The sequence below is a fragment of the Natator depressus genome, chromosome 10 (genome assembly GCF_965152275.1).
Source record: "Natator depressus isolate rNatDep1 chromosome 10, rNatDep2.hap1, whole genome shotgun sequence".
Taxonomy (NCBI): domain Eukaryota; kingdom Metazoa; phylum Chordata; order Testudines; family Cheloniidae; genus Natator; species Natator depressus.
The window spans coordinates 7,159,366-7,179,114 of NC_134243.1; the positions used below are offsets into that span (position 1 = coordinate 7,159,366).

The 19,749-nt window shown below is 51.4% G+C and overlaps 1 protein-coding gene across 1 annotated transcript in view; it reads right to left on the minus strand.

Annotated features, from left to right (window-relative positions):
- Positions 1 to 19,749, minus strand: part of LLGL1 (LLGL scribble cell polarity complex component 1) — a 72,118-nt gene that overhangs the window by 36,984 nt on the left and 15,385 nt on the right. The gene's annotated exons all lie outside the window — the stretch shown is intronic.

A 19,749-nucleotide genomic window follows, 5' to 3' on the forward strand; every position in this document is an offset into this window, starting at 1 on the left:
TGGGCTGGCAGGTCTGGGTTCAAATCCTACCACTAGGGTGCTAGGATCAGCTATGGTCCTGGGAGACATTAGCCCACGTGATAGCAGGACCCCACAACTCAGCCCCATCAGTGCTACCTCAGCCCATTGCAGGACAGGGCTGAAATACACTGACACAGCCCTGCCTCCTACAAGGCCAGGCTACAGCAAGACACCTGAGATCAGGGGTGGGCAAACTACAGCCCCGGGCCGCATCCGGCCCATCAGACGTTTTAATCCGGCCCTCAAGCTCCTGTTGGGGAGTGGGGTCTGGGGCTCGCCCGGCTCCGCACGGCTCCCGGAAGCAGCAGTATGTCCCCGCTCTGGCTCCTACGCGTAGGGGCAGCCAGGGGGCTCCGCACGCTGCCCCCGCCCTAAGCGCTGTCCCTGCAGCTCCCATTGGCCGGGAACCATGGCCAATGGGAGCTACGGGATCAGCGCCACGCAGAGAGCCGCCTGGCCGCACCTCCACATAGAAGCCGGAGTGGGGACATACCGCTGCTTCCAGGAGTTGCTGGAGGTAAGCGCCGCCCAGAGCCTGCACCCCTGACCTCCTCCCAGGCCCCAACCCCTGCTCTGATCCCCCTCCTGCCCTTTGAAGCCCTCGATCCCAGCCCAGAGCACCCTCCTACACCCCAAACCCCTCATCCCCAGCCAAACCGCAGAGCCCTCACCCCCAACCGGAGCCCTCATCCCCACCCCCTGCCCCAGCCCAGAGCCCCCTCCTGCATCCTGAACTCATTTCTGGCCCCACCCCAGAGCCTGCATCCCCAGCCGGATCACCCCCATGCCGCACCCCAACTTCATGAGCATTCATGGCCCGCCATACAATTTCCATACACAGATGTGGCCCTCAGGCCAAAAAGTTTGCCCAGCCCTGCCTTAGATCCTTATTCTCATGTGCACTGAATTCACATCCCTCCTTGGGTAGATGGGAGCAACACAGCACTAACCCTGGACCAGTCACCGCCAGCAGAGACTCCGAGCCCCAGTGCAGAACAGACTACTTCCCAGGTCACAGCCACACACTATGGTCCCAGCCAGTTCCACACACAAGTTTAGCCAACCAGAGACGCCAGCGCCCTGCTGAGGAATCTGACAAAGAGTTTAGGTTTTGCTCCGTTCCTGATCACAGCCACTCAGGGCCGAGCTCAGCTGAAAAGCCCATTGTACCACGTTGCGAGCTTGTGGTGCTCCTAGGCTTATTAGCCTTGAAGTCTGGGCTCTACCCTGCCAGCCAGAATGTTTGGGAACAAGGGACTCCCTAGATTGACCAAACTCGGGTTTGTGTTGGTTATGAAGCACTAGACGGCTCCAGGCAGATTGCTGGGGCAGCCTAGAGGCCAAGCCTGCCAGCTCATGCAGGCCTAGTAACGGAGATTGCTTCTCAGAGCCGCCAGGACTGCTGCAAGTGTTCAAGACTGCTACAAGACTGAACAGGAAACCCACCGGCCCCTCCCGACATCAGCCCGATGGGAAGGAGGAGAGCGAGCACGCATCACTCCATTTCTCAGTGACCAAGTGCTGGTACCTTCACAAGCCTGGAGAGGGTGACGGTCAACATTGACAAGAACACCATCCTTCACCCTACAGGCAGGTCCTTCAGGTCAGAGCTGGGACATGTTGAAGCTACGTGTGAGGAAGGGGAAGCCTGTCCTGCACTGGGACAGCAAATGAGCCACTGTACACTTAGCCTGGCTGAGTCACGGACCCCCCATGGCACAGACTGGGCATGGAAGCAGAGGGAAAGTGAGAGATTCCCACCAAACTTGCCAACGCGACTCCCCCAGCTCCCAGGAAGACAACAGCTTGGCTGCCTCCCTGGCACGTGCCATCCCCAGCCCTCCCAGTTCAGCACCTCTAATCGGCACTGGATTCCCATTCCCCGACACTGGACTATTTCCAGGAATACACCCCACCCGCGGGGCACTCCACCTGCCAGTGGGCAGAATGGAGGATGGCGCAAACCAGCAGCACAACCGTGGGCTGGCAAAAGGGACTCGAGGCTGAAGGCTCAGGCGGCTGGGAGAGTCAGTGGAAATTAAGAGACTGGCCCGTGCAGAGTTAGAGAAACTCCCGTGTATCACTGAACAGGGGCCATTCCCGGCCAGGGGCAGGGCCAGGGCCCTGTGGATGGGACTTGAAAGCAGGGGCCAAAGTCAAGGTCAATGCTGCAGAGTTTGTTCTGCTTTAGGGAAGCTGCACTTTGCCTTCAGCAAAGAACCGGCTTCGCCTAGCAAGCTCCCAGAGGGGCGAGGAGCTTAGAACGAAGCTGGCGCTGACACGCTGCCTCTGGCAGAGAAGCATCTCGTCACCCTGGGGACACAGGCACTCCACCCACTGGCACTGCTGCAAGGCATGGGCAGCCTGGCACCCATCATGGGGAAGACGTGCTCGTTGACGGTCAGCATGCAGCAGGCCCACAAGGCATCCCCAGCATCCCCTTCCCCCACAGCCACCAGCCCCACACAGCGCCTTGTGTTCCACACGTCACATAAAGCGATCAGCTCTTCTAACAGCAACAGGGGCCCAGCTGATCAGTTCTGCTTGGAATCAGATGCCCCTTTGTAAACAAGAGGAGTGAAAACTCGATTCAGTGCACTAGAGAGGAGGCTGTCACTGACCTGGGACAGATCCCCAGGACAAATTCACTAGGTCTTTCTACTGACCATTTTCAATGGCAAGCGGCTGCTTCTGGCCAGTTCTACACTAGTCCATCTCCAGCAGCTCTGGGTTCCTAGCCCCCACACAAGGGAAGGAAGCTGCTTTTGCCAGCAAGCGTCAGACACTGCTCAGACAGAGTGAGGGAAATCTCATTGCCTTAGGCAATTCCCTCTAGCTCTTCCTTTCAGAGCAACTCTAAAGATGGCTATCCCAGACAGGGGCCGCACAGGGCCAGGCTCAGCACTATGGCTATAGCCAGGAGCACTGGACAGCTCAGCACCTTACCCCACCCGATGAGGTCACTGAGGCTTCAGCGGTGCATCCCAAGGACGGCTGAATTTGGGCTCTGGCTCTGATGGGAGCGGCCCCTCATCTGAGAATGCCCTGCCGTGCAACCCCAGGAGTTCAGACCATCTCTGCTGCCCAGGGCTGAGGTGGCTGCAGTGAGGTACAGGCTGCTTCATATGCCCCTAATGGTCTACGGCGCTGCATGGAGACCCGGCTTGCATGGATGGGGCAGTTATCAGCGGTGCCCCGAGATGGGTGCATGAGGGTCCTATGCTCAATGCAGCGACTTTGGAGAGAGGACAGTGGGAGCCGGAATCAAGATGCCGAAGAGTATGCCACTACTTTAGATGCTGCTGCAGGAGGTGAATTATTTCAAGTTAGAGCGGGGAAAGGGGCCACATCTCAGTGTCCCACATGGCTTACAACTGGCCTAACAGAGGTACAAGCACTAATGGGTCCCAAAAGCAGCCGCCTCCCCCACCGCCCCAACTCACCCCCTCTTTTAGCTCAGTTTTGATCGGCCTTGTTTTACTTTGCAAGCAAAGCAGCCCCAGCCTCTCACTGTAAGTGCATCCTCCACTCCTCCCGTGCCCAAGGCCAACTGGTTCTGTAAAGAAAATACTGACAAACCTGTCAGAGTTACGGAGCGCTTGACCCTGGGAATTTGGTTTCCTGCATCCAATCACCGAGCTTAGAGGCTAGCGAGACTCTAAGGCGGTGGGGCAAGAGAGACATCCAACAGTGCATCGGGGCACCTTTTCAGCTGGCCTGGGGAGTTCCCAGAGGCCTGGAAGCGTCATCACGGCCTAGGGTCAATCAGAGGAAGGTTAGCGACTCCTTTCCCTTCTCCATGATTGCACAGGATAGCCTTCCCATGCATGAAGCTCTCAGCAAGGGCTTCTTTCACCATCGCAGGTGGACCCTGTGGAATCAGCTGCTGTCAGGAGTGTTCCTAAAGACCTTCTCCCTAAGCCTCGGGATTTCGATACGCCGCCCGTGACTTGAAGGTTTAATCGACGGGGTGGGACAGAGGCGAGAAGAGACTGGATTCACCTACTATTTAGCATTAATTCAGCTGCCTATTCCCACCCCACCCCTCCCGTGGCAGGCTGGAGGCTGCTGAGCTAGGTTTTAGCACTTCCGAAGCGCTTCCTGCAGAGAGAGGCGGGATCCCCACAAGGCTCAAAACAGACACTACAGAGTGGCAGGAACGCATGCCCTTGGCTGAGCCATATGTACTGGTTAGGTTCTTGTAGGCAGAACCCCGGGTCACTGTGATAGCAACCTGTCGAGTCCCAAGGATGAAGAGACTCCAGCCACGTCTACACTACAAAGTGCAACAGCAGCATGGCTACTGTGCACTAGCTAGGTGGCTGCCATGCCGTAGTGCAGACGCACACAACGGCGAGGGAAGGGGCTGGCCCCTTTGCTGTAGTAACTCCACCTCCCCATGCCGAAGACGACAGCGGCTTTAATGAGCCTGGCCGCAGCTGGAAAGCCAGGGTGACTGGTTTTCAATAAGCTGCCTATACCTAGTAATTAACCACTCAGTGAGAGGAAACAGCCCTGCAACTCCCACTGCTTCACTGAAGGGTGAGGGGAAGGAAAGTAGTCCCAAGACCTGGAATAGAGGAAAGGGGGGGGCGTTCAGATTCCCCCACTCAATGCAGTTTTGTGCGTGGGTTTCAAAGCTGATTAGCAGCCAGAGAGCAAGGAGGAGCAGCTTTGATTTTTGAAAGAGGGTTGGGCCAGTAAATGTTTAGTGGCCCAGAGCTCAAGCACTTCCCAATTCCCTTAACCTGTCACACCAAGCCCTTCCGACTCATCCAAGCAGCTGTCATGGATGGAATACAGACGCCTGGAGTCAGGAAGTTCCCTGGCTGGACACCTAAGCCTGCAAGGCAAAGTGCTCCAGGTAAGTTAGTGAGCTGAGCCCAGATTCCTCCTCTCTGCCACCCTCTTCTCGCTCATGAACTGCTGGAGAGCCAGTCACCCCTGGGTACACGCTGCAAGGGACCCCAGAATGCTAAGCAAGTGCCTGGTCCCCCAACAAGGATCTCTGCCTCCTACCCACGGGAGAGTCCTGCACAAGGAGCTAGTCCAAGCGCTGCAGGCTTGGGCTGACTTGCAATGGGATAAATATGCTCTATCTGGGATCACCTCTACAAAGCTCCCAGCTTCTAGCAGCAAGCGGCCAGAGCCAGACTGGAACCCCAAAGTGCGCAGCCAGGCTAGTACAGCCGAAGTATGGTAAAGCATTCCATTCGGGGGGGGGAGGGGGGGGGAATGTTACCGCCCTGGCCCTTTGTCGCAGCGTCCTACTCTCAAGCAAGATCAAGCAAGTCTGGTAGGTTTCATCTCCTGCCTCCCTGGGAGTTTGATACAAGGCGCGTTGGCTGGTGACGCAATAGAAGCATGGGTAGCACAGCTGTAGGCACGTGTGTTTCGGGAACAGTGACTGGTACAGCCATTTCGTTACCGTAAATACCCAGAATGGCGTAGCAAGATCCCACGCTCGTTCCAGTCAGGCTGGGGGACCACAGCATTGCACAGGAATCGGAACGAGTCCACTCCGCTGGCAGAGATGCGTCAGACTGGCAGACTGCTGGTCCCGAGAGGGCATAACACTGGCCAGGAGCAGGGATGCAGCAACATCTCAGCACTGCCTCAGTCACACTTTATGCCCACGGGGGAGGCCAGGGTCATCTTGCACTGGAAGAGCCAGAGTTAAGCAAAGCGTATAAGCAAAGCGTATAATGCCTACCTGACAGCCAGGCTCTAACCTGCACCAGCCATCACTCCCAGGAGTCAGTCATGCATGAGTGGGTGCCCCACATGGCAGACTGGGAAACATAGGCAGGCTCCTAGAACAGCTGCCAGCTCGGTCAGCAGCTTGGTACAATTCAGGAGGTTGCACGTAGCGTCAGATTCACAGATTGTAATGCCAGAAAGGACCAGCATGGTCATCTCGGCTCACCTCCGGTATAACAAAAGCCACAGAACTTCCCCAAAATAATTCCTAGAGCAGATCTGAGAAAAGACATCCTATCTTGATTTTAAAAATGGTCAGTGATGGAGAATCCACCATGACCCTTGCTGAGTTGCTCCAAAGAATGAATTACTCACTGTTAAAATTTTACACCTTATTTCCAGTTTGAACGTGTCTAGCTTCAACTTCCAGCTATTGGAGCAGGTTAGACTTTTCTCTGCTAGATTGTAGAGCCCATTATTAAATATTCGTTCCTCATGTAGATACTTATAGACAAATCAAATCACCCTTTAACCTTCTTTGTTAAACTAAATAGATTGAGCTCCTTGAGTTTGTCACTATAAGGCATGCTTTTCTAGTCCTTGCATCATTTTTCATGGCTCTTTTCTGAACCCTCTCCAATTTATCAACGTCCTTCATTAATTGTGGACACCAGATCTGGACACAGTATTCCAACAGTGGTCACACCCGTGCCAAATAGAGATAAAATAACCGTTCTACCCTACTCGCAATTCCTCAGTTTATGGATCCAAGGATTGCATTAGCCTTTTTCGCCAGTGTCACAGAGTGTGTGTTCATTTGATTATCCACCATGACCCCAAGTCTTTTGCAGAGTCACTGCTTCCCAGAAAAAACAAACAAACGAGAAGTCCTTGTAACACCTTAGAGACTAACAAATTTATTTGGGCATAAGCTTTCGTGGGCTAGAACCCACTTAATCAGATGCAAGGAATTTTTCACTCCATGCATCTGATGAAGCCGGTTCTAGCCCATGAAAGCTTATGCCCAAATAAATTTTAGTCTCTAAGGTGTTACAAGGACTCCTCGTTGTTTTTGCTGATACAAACTAACACGGCTACCACTCTGAAACCTGCTTCCCAGGAGAGATTCCCCCACCATCCTGTAAGCATGGCCTGCATTCTTTGATGTATAACTTTGGCCATATTAAAATGCATATTATTTGCTTGCACTCAGCTTACCAAGTGATCCAGATTGCTCTGTTTCCGTTTCTTGTCCTCTTCATTTACCACTCCCCCAATTTTTGGGTGATTTGGGAACTTTAGTGATGATTTTATGTTGTTTTCTTCCAGGTCATTGATAAAGGTGTTAAACACAGTAGGACCAAGCAAGCCCCAACGCCTGCAGGACCCGACAAGAAACACAACCACTTGATCACTCCCCATTTACAGTTACATTGACACCTACCAGTTAGCTAGTTTTTAAATCCACTTAACGTGTGCCATGTTAATTTTATATCATTCTTTAATCAAAATGTCATGTAACACCAAGTCAAATGCCTTACAGAACTCTAAGTATATTACAGCAACACTATTGCCTTTATCAACCAAAGGTGATTCCTTTTTTACAAGTTTGGTTGACAGGAGCCATTTCCTTTCAATCCACACTGATTGGAATTAGTTACCCGCCTTTTATTAATAGAGTCCCATATCATCCACTCCTTTATCTTGCCCAGGATCCATGTCAAACTGCCAAGCCTAGAATTATCCAGATCATCCTGTTTACCCTTTTTAAATATTGGCACAAAATTAGCTTTCTTCCATTCTCCTGGAACTTCCCGTTTTCCAAAAACTTACTAAAAACAAAACCCAAAATTAACAGTCCAATGAGCTCCTCAGCCAGTTCTTTTAAAAAACTCTTGGATGAAAGGTATCTGGACCTGGTGATTTAAATATGTCTAACTTTAGTAGCTGCTGTTTAACATCCTCCGGAGGTACTAACAGCACCAAAAAGGAAAGTGTTATATGGTACGACCACATTTGTCCCCCAACCCCGCCCTAGTACAGAACAGAAATATTTATTGAACACTTCTGCTTTTTCTGCACTATTGATGATTCTACCATTTCCATCTAGTAATTGACCAAATACCTTTGTTAGGATTCTTTTTGTTGCTAGCATACTTTAAAAACTCCTCCTTACCATCCTTATCTCTGCTGGCCATAGATTTCTTCTCGTGTCCCTTTGTAGAAAATTCATAAGGAAAGCAATTTCTAGCTTCTGATTTTTATTTGTTACTATCAACTTCCCCTTTCTTCTATGATCCGTCATCAGTTCCTCTTACCTATCAAGACAGGGTCTAATATACAACTTCCCTGTGTCGGATGCAATATTGTAATTTAGGAAATTGTCATCTCTAATATTTGGAAATATTAAGTAACCCACACCTTCACACTAAGCTTTATGGTCAGGAAAGTGTGGAAAAGCCAGACCTGAAAAGCAGGCTGCAAAGTTGCAAACACAAACAGCCCTTCTCAAAGGGAACCAGCCAGCCACTAGCCTGAATAGATGCAGCTCTCTGCAGCATTTTGCAAGCATCTCTGCAAGGGGGAAGAGACCAGGCCCCATGAAAAGCCAGGCTGTGGGCTCCAAGAACAGCAGGCACCATAATTAAACTTCTCTTTCCTCCTCAGTCTCTCCCCTCCGTCAGGAAGGCAGCAATAAATTAGTGCAACCCCTGCAATGCCATCTACATAAATCACCAGCAGTCACCCACTGGTGCCACAACACAGGGCCAGACTTAGCCCCGCTGGATGGGTTTCTGGACTGGATGCAGTTGCCAGAGGAGTTGCTCAGCTAGGGGAGGAAGCTGTTAAGAAAAGGCTTATGTTGCTCATTTTACAGCGTCTGAGCAAGGCAAATTCACAACAGACCTGCCAAGGCTTTAAAAGTCTTGTTCTTGGAGGAACATTTTAAATGCACGGCTACCTGGCAACTGGATTTGCCACGCGGGCACATGCTCTCCAGGATGGGGAGTATGGAGAGGTTTTAACCAGCTGGTGCAGAAACCCGAAGATAAAAGCCAAAACACGCAGGCTTCATTAGGGATTTTGCAGCTCAAGTGTAGGCTTGTCAGAGGGAGCTGCAAAATAAAGTCCTGGACCGTTTCTATTTAAATTCCAGTGAGAGTTCTGGACGCAAGTATTCCCTCCTCCATCCACCCGGCTACTGCACGAGGCGAGTGCAAGAAAACTCGAAAGCGAAACCCACCAGTCTGTTGTCAGTATACCAGCCAAACAAGATGTCAAAAGACATTCTGCTTAAGTCAATCTCTTTCAGTGCCATTTTAAAAGGTGCTTTAGTAACAGGTAAGGCAGCATAGGAAAGACAAGCTCAGTTTGACAGGTTTCAGAGTAGCAGTCGTGTTAGTCTGTATTCGCAAAAAGAACAGGAGTACTTGTGGCACCTTAGAGACTAACCAATTTATTTGAGCAGTTTGATAGTGTTCCTTCTCTAAAGGCATTTCCTCACTTGTTTATCTGACCTCATTTCCGGGGCTCAATTCACAGCATCCAAATGCCTAACCACACAGGAAAATACAATTGGCAGAAAACAATTTACAGAGGAGCCTAATGCAAGCAGTGGATTATTATTTTTTTTTTTTAAACCCAACAGTTTGCATGATCTACTATCTGGCATTTTATCAAGAAATCCTCTGCTGTGATAAACTCAGGGAGTCAGTGAATGGAGAATTTGCTATACTGCAAGTGTGTCAAACGCTTAAGTATTATGCATTTGACATCATCTGTATCTTTTACAGAGAGAAGCCTGTAAAGCTAGTAATTTATAAAGGCTTAGGCAATGTACTTGCGTTATGTGCTAATTCGATATACACCATCTCACTGTAAGTGTCTCTAACAGGACGGCACCAGATGCAAGGTGACTGCCCCTCTGCTCAAACTCGTTATCGTAAGCCTCATTATAAAAATCTGCCTATGCGCTCGTTAAGATCCTGCTGACTCCTACATGAATCTTGGCTGGAGCTGCGAGCAGTGCACCAGCGTTAACCAAAAGCTACGTTTCAGTTGGAAGCTTACAACAAATTCCCCCCCAATAAAGACCCTGCACGTTAGCAGGAGACGTGATCTCTTCAAGGGAGACTGCTCACTCCTCAAAGGCAGCCTTACAGCAAGGGGATGCTTGGAGTGGATGCTTCCAGACTACCACAGCTGGAAGTCCTATAGACGCCCCAACAGCTATTAGAGGTTGCCGATGGGAGGAGTTTAATGAGTCCCACGCTGGCAGTTAGCCTATCTGCACTCAGGATCACCGAAGAGCCTTCTGTAGCAGGAACTGGTGAGCTCCCTGCACAGACGGGAAGCTACTAATGCCCTAGTTGGGAAGGGGACATTACAGGGAAAAGGCTGCTAGGGTTCCAGGACCAGAATTGAAGCCATGTGAGAGGAATAAAAATCCGGAAGTAATTTGATCCTCAAAAGGCAGCAATCCCATAGCAGCACCTAAGGAGCATTCGCGGTCTGAACTCGACAGCATTCTGTCCAGCCACTAGGATGAACGTTAGAGAACCTTTGGCACCTGATTTCCAATGCAGCCAGGGACAGTAACTAGCGCCACAAGGATTTCACTCAGCAGCGCCGGTGAGCAGTGCCCTCCATCCACAGAGCTGGTACAGAATCAGTGCAGGCTTCCCACAGGAGCGTACTGGCATAACACCACACCAGGAACCCCACTGGCAAGAGAGATACGTACTTGTGCCGGAGCGCAGGCGAAGCGCTCGTTAAAAGTGACACGAGCGGGGAGATTTCCTTACGCTCTCATTATAAACACGGTGGATTGCTCTGCTTTTCAGCCGCCATGCTGGCTACTAGCTGCCCTTCCCCCAGTTTGGTTGAATGTTGCTTCCAGATTCTCGTGCGCATCCCTGCTTTGTTTAGAACTTTGGCTCCGTCATTCTAGTGTTTTAAGGCTTAGGTTTCTTTTGTAAAGTTTGGTCGAAATCAAGGTCCCTCAGATACACAGGAGAATGGAGCAGGGACTACAATGAGCAAGAGCTATTCGAGGCCAGTTAAGAGCAAATCTGGTAGATAATAGCTTCTCCACAGGAGACTGCAGTTTCTTTCTGCAGACATCTAGAGAGCAGTGAGCCAACAGTCGGCTGTCACTTGACCATCTGCACAGCTCTATTCCACCGGACCATGGACGCTGGAGCAGGAGGGTTGCAGACTCCCTCCAAAGCCAGGCCGAGCACATCAGAGAGAAGACGGTTGCATAACGAAAGCTTTCCATTGGCTACTGCCGCACAACACCACATACACACACCACGCTTTTAACACCTTAAAACCAAAACACATTGAGAGTCTCATTTACTTTTGCACGTCACCCAGCTTAAGTAGGTAAAACAGATGGGTCAGTTTCACTTTTATTACAATATGCAGTTCCAGGGGCTCATCGGACAGCCCAGGGGCAGGGCATACAGAAACACAAAACACTTTTCATGGTAATTGTGTCTGGGGAAAGTTTCCGTGTTCAGTATTCTCTTTTGTAAAGGGCAGGCACACATGCATCCTGCCAGTACTTTAATGTCTGGGGGGAGAGTGAAGAGTTAACAATAGCAATGCCTAAAAAAAGACCCACTCAGTACTATAGCTAAGCAGTAATACAGGGAATTTAAAGCTTTTAATATTCCTGGAGTAGATCCTTTGAATTCACCATGCACAAGTGCCCCACAGATCCGTGTACACGAAGAGGTGAGCTATTAGCTCTCCTCCCTTCCCCCCAGAGTCAACATTACCCACAGCAGTGCTCGTTTGCATCACGCTGTGGTTTGCGCAGCTACTGTTCTACATTTCACAGCAACCCTGGAGCCAGTTGTAGGAGCTTAAAGACAAGCTCAAAACAGTGTGAGAGCCGCCTGCCACGCTGCTGCTAATTCTCCAGAGCTGTGTGAAGTGCTGAAACCACACCCCCAGAGCGGCCCTTTTTTTACTGCGAGGGTTTGCACTAGCTTTCCCCCCCTCCTGCATTCACCCACCATTTCATTTTTCCTCAGGCAGCTTCAGTGGCAGCAGCTCAAGAGCGAGCCTCCCTATACCCTGGGTAAGTTGAGCCATAGTGGGTACGACCACCAGCGCCCTTTCTACACTGGCACAGACAGAGGAGAAGTTAAGTTACACGCTACCGTAGAGAAAACCTGCACTCAAATATAGGGGGTTCCGACGGATAACCAGGATGCCTAGGGACCACCTCAGATCAGGACTATTCAGCAAGTGCCAAGTATTCTTGCTGGACCAAGCCAGCGACACCTGCTTTCAACAATAATATTTATCCACTGAAGCTGAATTAGCAGTAAGATGCCAGCCAGTGAGCTGAGCCTCCCAGACACAAGCCCAGGTGTGATCTCCGGTAACAGGGTGTAATAGGTGTACGATACCCAGAAGAGCTGGGAAAAAAAATGTCATTCCTCCTCCCTCCCCCACCAGTCAGGGTTATGAGGGGTTAACACCAGACCTGTGACAAGGGCCAGTGTTCGCCATTCCACTAGTTACTGCTAGTGAACCATTTGGAGCACCTGACGTAGATTTAGCCCTCAGCTAAGGACAGCCATAGTGTGTCACCAGATCAGGAGGCAGCCAGACATGAGGGCATCCATCAAAGATCTGTTTCTGTCCTCACAAGCAGGCCTGGACAGGTCACTAACAGGTACCGCTGACTGAGGCGACTGAAGTCTAACCTCCCTGTGCCGATGGACACAGCTGCATTGTTCACTTGGCTACACAAGGCTGAGAAGTCCTCCAGAACCTCTATCTACACCACTGCAGTCCCAGAAGGAGAGCCGTCCTCTGTAAACTGCCCCGGAGAAGGGAAATGCCCTTGTGCACTGGAACCACAGGCTTCCTTAATTGCCCACGGCAGCTCTATACAAGGTTCAGGTGGATATCCAGATTCACTGGAATTTAGCAGCCTCCTGACAACACCTCAAGCCACTGGGGGTAGAAACCAGCCTTGCCCAGGCCCCAGTAGGAAGAGGCTGATTTAAGCTCTCTCTGTCTCCACGTAGGGTTGGAGAGTCACCCATAGGACCCCCACAGAGGGCTTTCCCTCCGAGTGCTGAAGTCACTGCTGCACGGCCTTGGGCAGAAGACTTAGCCCCAGTGCCTTCAATCCTTGGATGCCAGCGATGAAGCGTTGATCCAGACACCCATTCCCCAACCATGACCGGGGGAGACTTCGTTGCGTCTCTCTGCAGAAAGAGCTTAACAGTCATCCAGGGGAAGGACTGTGTGTTTAGTAACTGACAGAAGCCGTATTGTACCATTGTCTGTTGTCAGTAGATATCCCCACACTGTTGTCTACAGAGAATCCTACAGATCACAGCCTATTTTGAGGCAAAAGTTGTCTGGCCACGAAGGCATAAATTTTCACAGCAGCGTGTGGGGCTTCAGCTGCACAAGATTTTGCTAAATCAGTGGTTTTCAATCTTTCCATTTGCGAACCCCTAAAAATTTTCAAATGGAGGCATGGACCCCTTTGGGAACCTTAGACAGTCTGCAGACCTCCCAGGGATCCACAGACCACAGGCTGAAAGTCAGTGTGCTAGAAAATTAAAGTCACATGGCCGAGGCAGCACACCCCAACTACAGTTTGCTCCTTTCGCATGCAACAGCCACCAGAGTTTGTCTAGCTCCTTAATTTGCCTGCTGAATAATCTATGGCCTCTCCAACAAGCACTGGGATGCATTTAGCTTGCCCAGTTCCAGCCCTTCACTGGAACCCTGCTGGAAAATGTAGAACAGGGGCTGGCAGCCTTCGGCACGTGGCCCGTCAGGGTAATCTGCTGGTGGGCCGCGAGACATTTTGTTTACGTTGGACCGTCGGCAGGCACAGCCCCCCGCAGCTCCCAGTGGCCGCAGTTCGCCGTTCCTGGCCACTGGGAGCTGCGCCTGCGGACGGTCCAACGTAAACAAAATGTCCCGTGGCCCGCCAGCGGATTACCCTGGCGGGCCGAAGGTTGCCAACCCCTGATGTAGAACAAGCCCTTGGAGGAGTCTGTGGCGGGGCGGCTGCCGCTTTCTAAAGCGGAGTTGCTGTGGGAGGAGGGGAAGCCGGAACCCAGGTCTCCTAGGGAGCCAGTCCAAGTGAAAACCAGGCCCCTGCATTTCAGCATACGCAGCTCGTTGCTTTGGCCGACCCAGAAGGAACAGATGGTTTTGGAACCAAATTGGCCAATTAAACAGCAACAAGTCACCAGGACCAGATGGGATTCACCCGACAGTTCTGAAGGCACTCAAATATGAAATTGAAGAACTACTAACTGTGGTATGTAACCTATTGCTTAAATCGGCCTCTGTACCAGATAACTGGAGGACAGCAAATGAAATGCAGATTTAAGAAAAGAAAAGAAAAGAAAAGAAAAAAAAAGGCAATTACAAGCCAGTAAACCTATCGGTACTAAGAAATTGACAAACTATAATAAAGGACAGAATTATCAGACGTAAGATGACCACAATTTGTTGGACAAGAGTCAACAGGGTTTTTGTAAAGGGAAATCATGCCTCACCAATCTATTAGAATTCTTTGATGGGGTCAAACATGCGGACAAGGGTGATCCAGTGGATATGGTGTACTTGGACTTTCAGAAAGCCTTTGACAAGGTCCTCCACCAAAGGCTCTTAAACAAAAAGTAAGCAGTCATGGGATATGAGCGAAGGCCCCCTTATGGATCAGTAACTGGTTAAAAGATAGGAAAAAAGGGTAGGAATAAATGGTCAGTTTTCACAGTGGAGAGAGGTAAATAGCTGCATCCCCCAAGGATCTGAACTGGGACCAGTGGTGGTCAACATATTCATAAATGATCTGGAAAGAGGCGTAGACAGTGAGGTGGTAACGTTTGCAGATGATAACTATCTTGAGTAATTTGGAAGTCCAAAGCTGACTGTGAGGAGTTACGAAAGGGCTCTCTCAAAACTGGGCAACAAAATGGGAGACGAAATTGACTGTTGCTAATTGCAAAGTAATGCACTTGGGATTATTTTTTTCCAAAACTATACATACAAAATGATGGGGTCCAAGTCAGCTGTTACCACACGAGAAAGATCTTTGAGTTATGGTGGAGAGTTCTCTGAAAACGTCTGCTCAGTGTGCAGCAGCAGTCAAAAAAGGGAATAGGATGTTCGGAACCATTAAGAAAGGGACAGACAAACCAGTACATAAAATGCCACTATATAAATCCACGGGACACTGATGCTTTGAATACTGCAGGCAGACCTGGTCGCCCCCTCACAATTGGAAAAGGTACAGAGGAGGGCAACAAAAACGATCAGGGGGATGGAACAGCTTCCATAGGAGGAGAGACTGAAGACCCTGGGACCGTTCAGCTTGGAACAGACACAACTGTGGGGAGGAGGGGGGAAGGGGCTGAGACAGAGGTCTATAAAATCATGACTGGGGTGGAGAAAGCAAATAGGGAAGCGTTATCTTCCCCTTCACATAACACGGGAAGCAGGGGTCCCAATTCAATTGATAAGCAGCAGGTTTAAAACAAAAGGGAAGGAAACAGACAGTGCAGCCCGTTAGTTAGGATCCTGCTTCCGCCAGTGGCTCTGAGCTAGCAGGCGCTGACCCTCCCGGACCGAGCTCTTGCTCCCGTGGAGAAGTGGGCTTGGAGATCGGGAGCAAGGGGAACGGGAAGCCGCTCACTTTGTCTAAATTATCCACTGCCACTGGTTCAGTCTTACCCAACTGAGGCTATTCCTTGCTGGGTACAATCCACCCAGCCGACACTAAAGCGGCTCTAGCCAGCCCCGTCAAAAGCAATAGCTTCAGATACAGGCTACATGACCTGGCAACGCTGGCTTTCCTCAGGCGGTGAAGAGAGGCGCTTCTACGCTGCTAACATAACCAGGATGGAGTGAGAGGAAAAGGCACTGTTACTGTGCATCACCCCACAGGGGTGCACGGCACAGAACAGAGACGGTCCCTGCCCCAAGGCGCTTACCATCTAGATGGCTATTTGCATGCCAGTCGGGCAACTGCCACCAGCACACATATGGTTAACGTGGACCAGCCCAAGTACAACTCCTGAGGAAGGGAACGTTTTATTCCCCCATCAAGTAAGGAACAACTCAGGCCAGGCCAGAGGAGTTTCTACAGAGCTAAACTCTACCTATATAAGCATCTGTGCTCCTAGGTCAGTTTTGTATAACTGGGGCATGGGATGGGGGAGGGAGTTGCCAGGGCAGCATATTGGTGCCAACACACACACACACACACACACAGTCTATCGTGCCTGTCAACTAAGCTTTCTGCTGTGGGGACAAACAGAGCCATCTTCTGGGCTGCGTGGCCAGTGACATCGCAGCTGGGCCGGCATTCAGGCCTGGTGCACAATGGAAAAAAATGCCAGCTTTGTACTAGGATGCTGAATAAAGGGAGCCCCTCTCGGGTGCGCACAAAGCACCTGGCTCTTCGATTTCCTCCCCCCTCCCGTGCAGAACAGCCACACGGACACAGCCACCAGCAGCGACGCCGGGAGGAGATTCTACAGCCAGGACAGGGCCAGCTCTGCACCTCGTCCTGTCCGGCACGTCCGACCGATTTCCGACAAACGCCCCCTCGCATTCCTGCGGAGCGGAGCCCGGAGAACAGGGCCTCAAAACCCCTGGGACAAATTGATTCCTGGCCTGCAGCCAGCGAGCCCTCTGAAGTCTCCCCACACAGCTAGCAACAAAGGACGCTCTCTGCCAGGCCTCGCAGAACTTGCCAGCTCCCCTCTCCTCCGAGTGCCTTTGGCTACATGGAGCAGATTGGTTAAGGATGCCCTGGATACAATGGGGCAGCTCCCCCCGCCCACCATGGCTCAAGACAGACGCTCGATTCAGGGGCAGCCAGTTGGCCTTTCCCAGCTCCGAGGCTCTTTCCCAAAGGGTTCCCTGTAAGGCTGCGTCCTGATTCCCTGAAAACGCCAGCCCAAGTCACTAGGCTGCTGTCCAGGGCATACTGGTCCATTACTGGGGCTCCCAGACAACAGTAATAAAAACAAACGCAGAGCAGCATCCCGGCGAGAGATGTGCTGGTAGACCGCATGCAGACACCCCATTTCTAAGGCTGGGGTTTGGGCCCATGTCTTGCCTCTAGAGAGGAGTCTTTTCTCTGCACTGGAGAAAAAAAACCAAACCAAAACAGCTTATTTGCTAAGAAGTGTTGTCCGAGCCCGAGCGGGCCTCAGCATTTAACTGATTGCAGTTTAAGCTGGACGTACATGTATTTTTTCAGAGAGAAATCCAGCTCCTAATTGGACACATACTCGTACGTTCCATGCATGGACACATTATTTGTATCAGTGTAGCCTTTATGAGACCGCCATGGGTCAGCACCCCACTGTCCTAGGCCCTGTACAAACAGAACAAAAAAACCCCCACAGCTCCTGCCCCAAAGTCCTGCCAATCTATGTAGAACCCAGAGCTCCAGCTCAGTACCTTATCCACCAGATCTTGCTAATAACTCTGCCCTATTTGATCAGGGGGGAGGGACCCCGACAGCTTCTAGTAGGCCCACTTGGCGGGCCAGTGGTCCCCATTCCAGGCTCACATTCATCACTGATTGTTTGCAGAGGTGGAAGAACAAAAAAGGCAAACACCAGGCAAGGAGCTTTAAACACCAAATACCTGGCACCCCAGACAGCAGCTGGCCCAGTGTGTGTCCACCAGCCCTGCTCTCCCCAGCCACCTCTGCAATTTGCCATCCTCAACCTGCAGTTTGTGTTCCTTAAATAAACCCCTAGGCTGAAGGTTTGTTGGAGAAGGAGGAGGAACAAACACACACATCTGCTCCTTCTCCCCAGCCTGCATCACTGCTCAATCCCGACTTGCCATTGGCAAGAGGAAATGAATGGCATCACGGCACCGCGAAGAGAGCTGGAGGCAAGCGGCGAGGAAGCCTCCAGCAGAGGAGGAGCGCGAGCGTGAACGCTCTCCCTATTGCAAGCCACCAGCAGGATCCGGGAATGTTAGTTTCCCCGGGGCACCACTTCATGGTGAGCTATGACACCATGTCTACTAGGAGCGGAGGAGGACTCCATTCATAACTCATATTCCGTATTTTTTGAAGATTGAGCAAGTTCAGCTGTTTCCTTCCCCACCCTTTGGGAACGAGGAGTTGGATTTATCCTCTACTCGGCCATCCAACACACACTCACACAGAGTCAGACAGCCCAGCTGCTGCAGAGATCCATCTCGGCACTGGATTTGGCTCTCCATGGAGAGATCCCTGATGCCCAGGACAAGCTATAACCAGGTCATGCTAATGGGGCAGGCTTGTGCTTGAAGTGAGGGGCCGCAGAGAGGCGTTTGGTTTGCCACGCTTGAAGGAGATCCAAGAGCTTCAGTGAAGCTGCCCCTTTGGCTCACATGGACACTGTTTTACCCTGTCCATTAAAGGCAGAAAGTAGCAGCATGGTGAGAAAGCCACTTCCATCACAGTTGGAGGCAGATGCGCTAGCCTGGCAGGAGGAGAGGACAGCATGGCACAGCTCGGGCGGGGCGAGGCTTGGCTCACTGGTATCAGATGCGAGGCTGCCTTTTGGTCACTGCCTCCACGTCTGCCCCTACCCACAAACTCGTTTCTAGAACCACTTTGCCAAGCCAAGCCCCATACGCGACCACTGGGCTATTTATCAGAGGGCCGGTTGCGATGCACTGAGTCGGAAACATCACCCGCCCTGCTAGAGGAGGAAAAAGCCATGCTCCTGCTGAGAGCTGGAGGATCAACTCTGAGTCACTGCTCCGCACAGGCAGCTGATTGCAGAGGCTGGAATCTTGGCAAGACCTATTTTCAGCAACACCCATGCAGGGAGAGGGCAGGCGCTCCCACCCACGCACCCTCTCTGGAGCACAAGCAGCCTTCCCCGCCCCCACCCCAACCTCAAACTTGGCCCATGCAGCCGTGACTTCACTTTCCATCCCAAGGTGTGGTGACTAACCCTTATGGAACAACACCCCTGGGAAGCAGGTAAACACCATCATCCCTGTTTAACAGATGGGGAAATTAGAGGCACAAGCGAGGACCCATGAACGAAGGGATCTGTCAGAGCTAGGAGGTCCTGGGCTCCAGTTCTGTGCTCCAACCACTACCTCCAATGTAAACAGCTGGAGAGGCAGTAGGTTAAGATCTACACCCTCTCCACACATACACCTTTCCCAGATGCTGGCTGTCCTCCCACCCACCTCGAGCCACTCTGCTCCATCCCCATCCCCTCCACGCTCATCTGCCAAAAAAGGTGGGAACAGAACAGCACCCATGTTTTCCAAGTTTTGGATACGTATAAACAACCCACACCCACAAGAAGCCAGGTAGTAGCAAACTCGCATGCACAGCAGAACACACCCATTCGCAGTGGGTTACAATGCTCAAGACACAGCCTAGCCATGCTTCCAGGAGGCTATGCAGAGTCCTTCAGAGCTACATGCTCTGCAGCCTTCGGCCCTGGGCGGGCACAGAAGGGAAGCAGTTAATCCAGGCCTTAAGCTTGGTTGCAATCATGGCTGCAAGATTTTGCAGAGACAAGAAAAGTAACAAAGTTCCGTGCCATAAGCCTGACTTTTCACTCTCCTCTGGACAATGCAGTCAGCCAGGGTCCGAGCCCCAGGACATCCGCTGGGAAGCTCACGCTACTTGAAGCTATTTCATGGGACAAGAAACCACACTTTCCCAACCAACACAACAGGTTTTCAGCCAGAGGTTCCAGTTTTCAAAGCTGCAGATGAGCTACTGAGTCGAGATCAGCTGCCATACTGATCCTGGAACCGCAGTGGGCTGGGCTGAAATACAGCCCTAGCGTAGAATGGTCCCAACACCTTCCCAAGCCCGTAAGGAATGCTTCTGTCTGCGCCAAGGCTGGATCACCCCCTCCCAGGTCCCAGCTGCTTGACCAGCAAGGTATTTTGAGACACCATATGAAATGCTTAGCTAGCACCTACCAAGGGGAACAGAGCAGACCAAGCCAGCATCCACAGTTAGCCAAAGAGTTTGAATGAGAC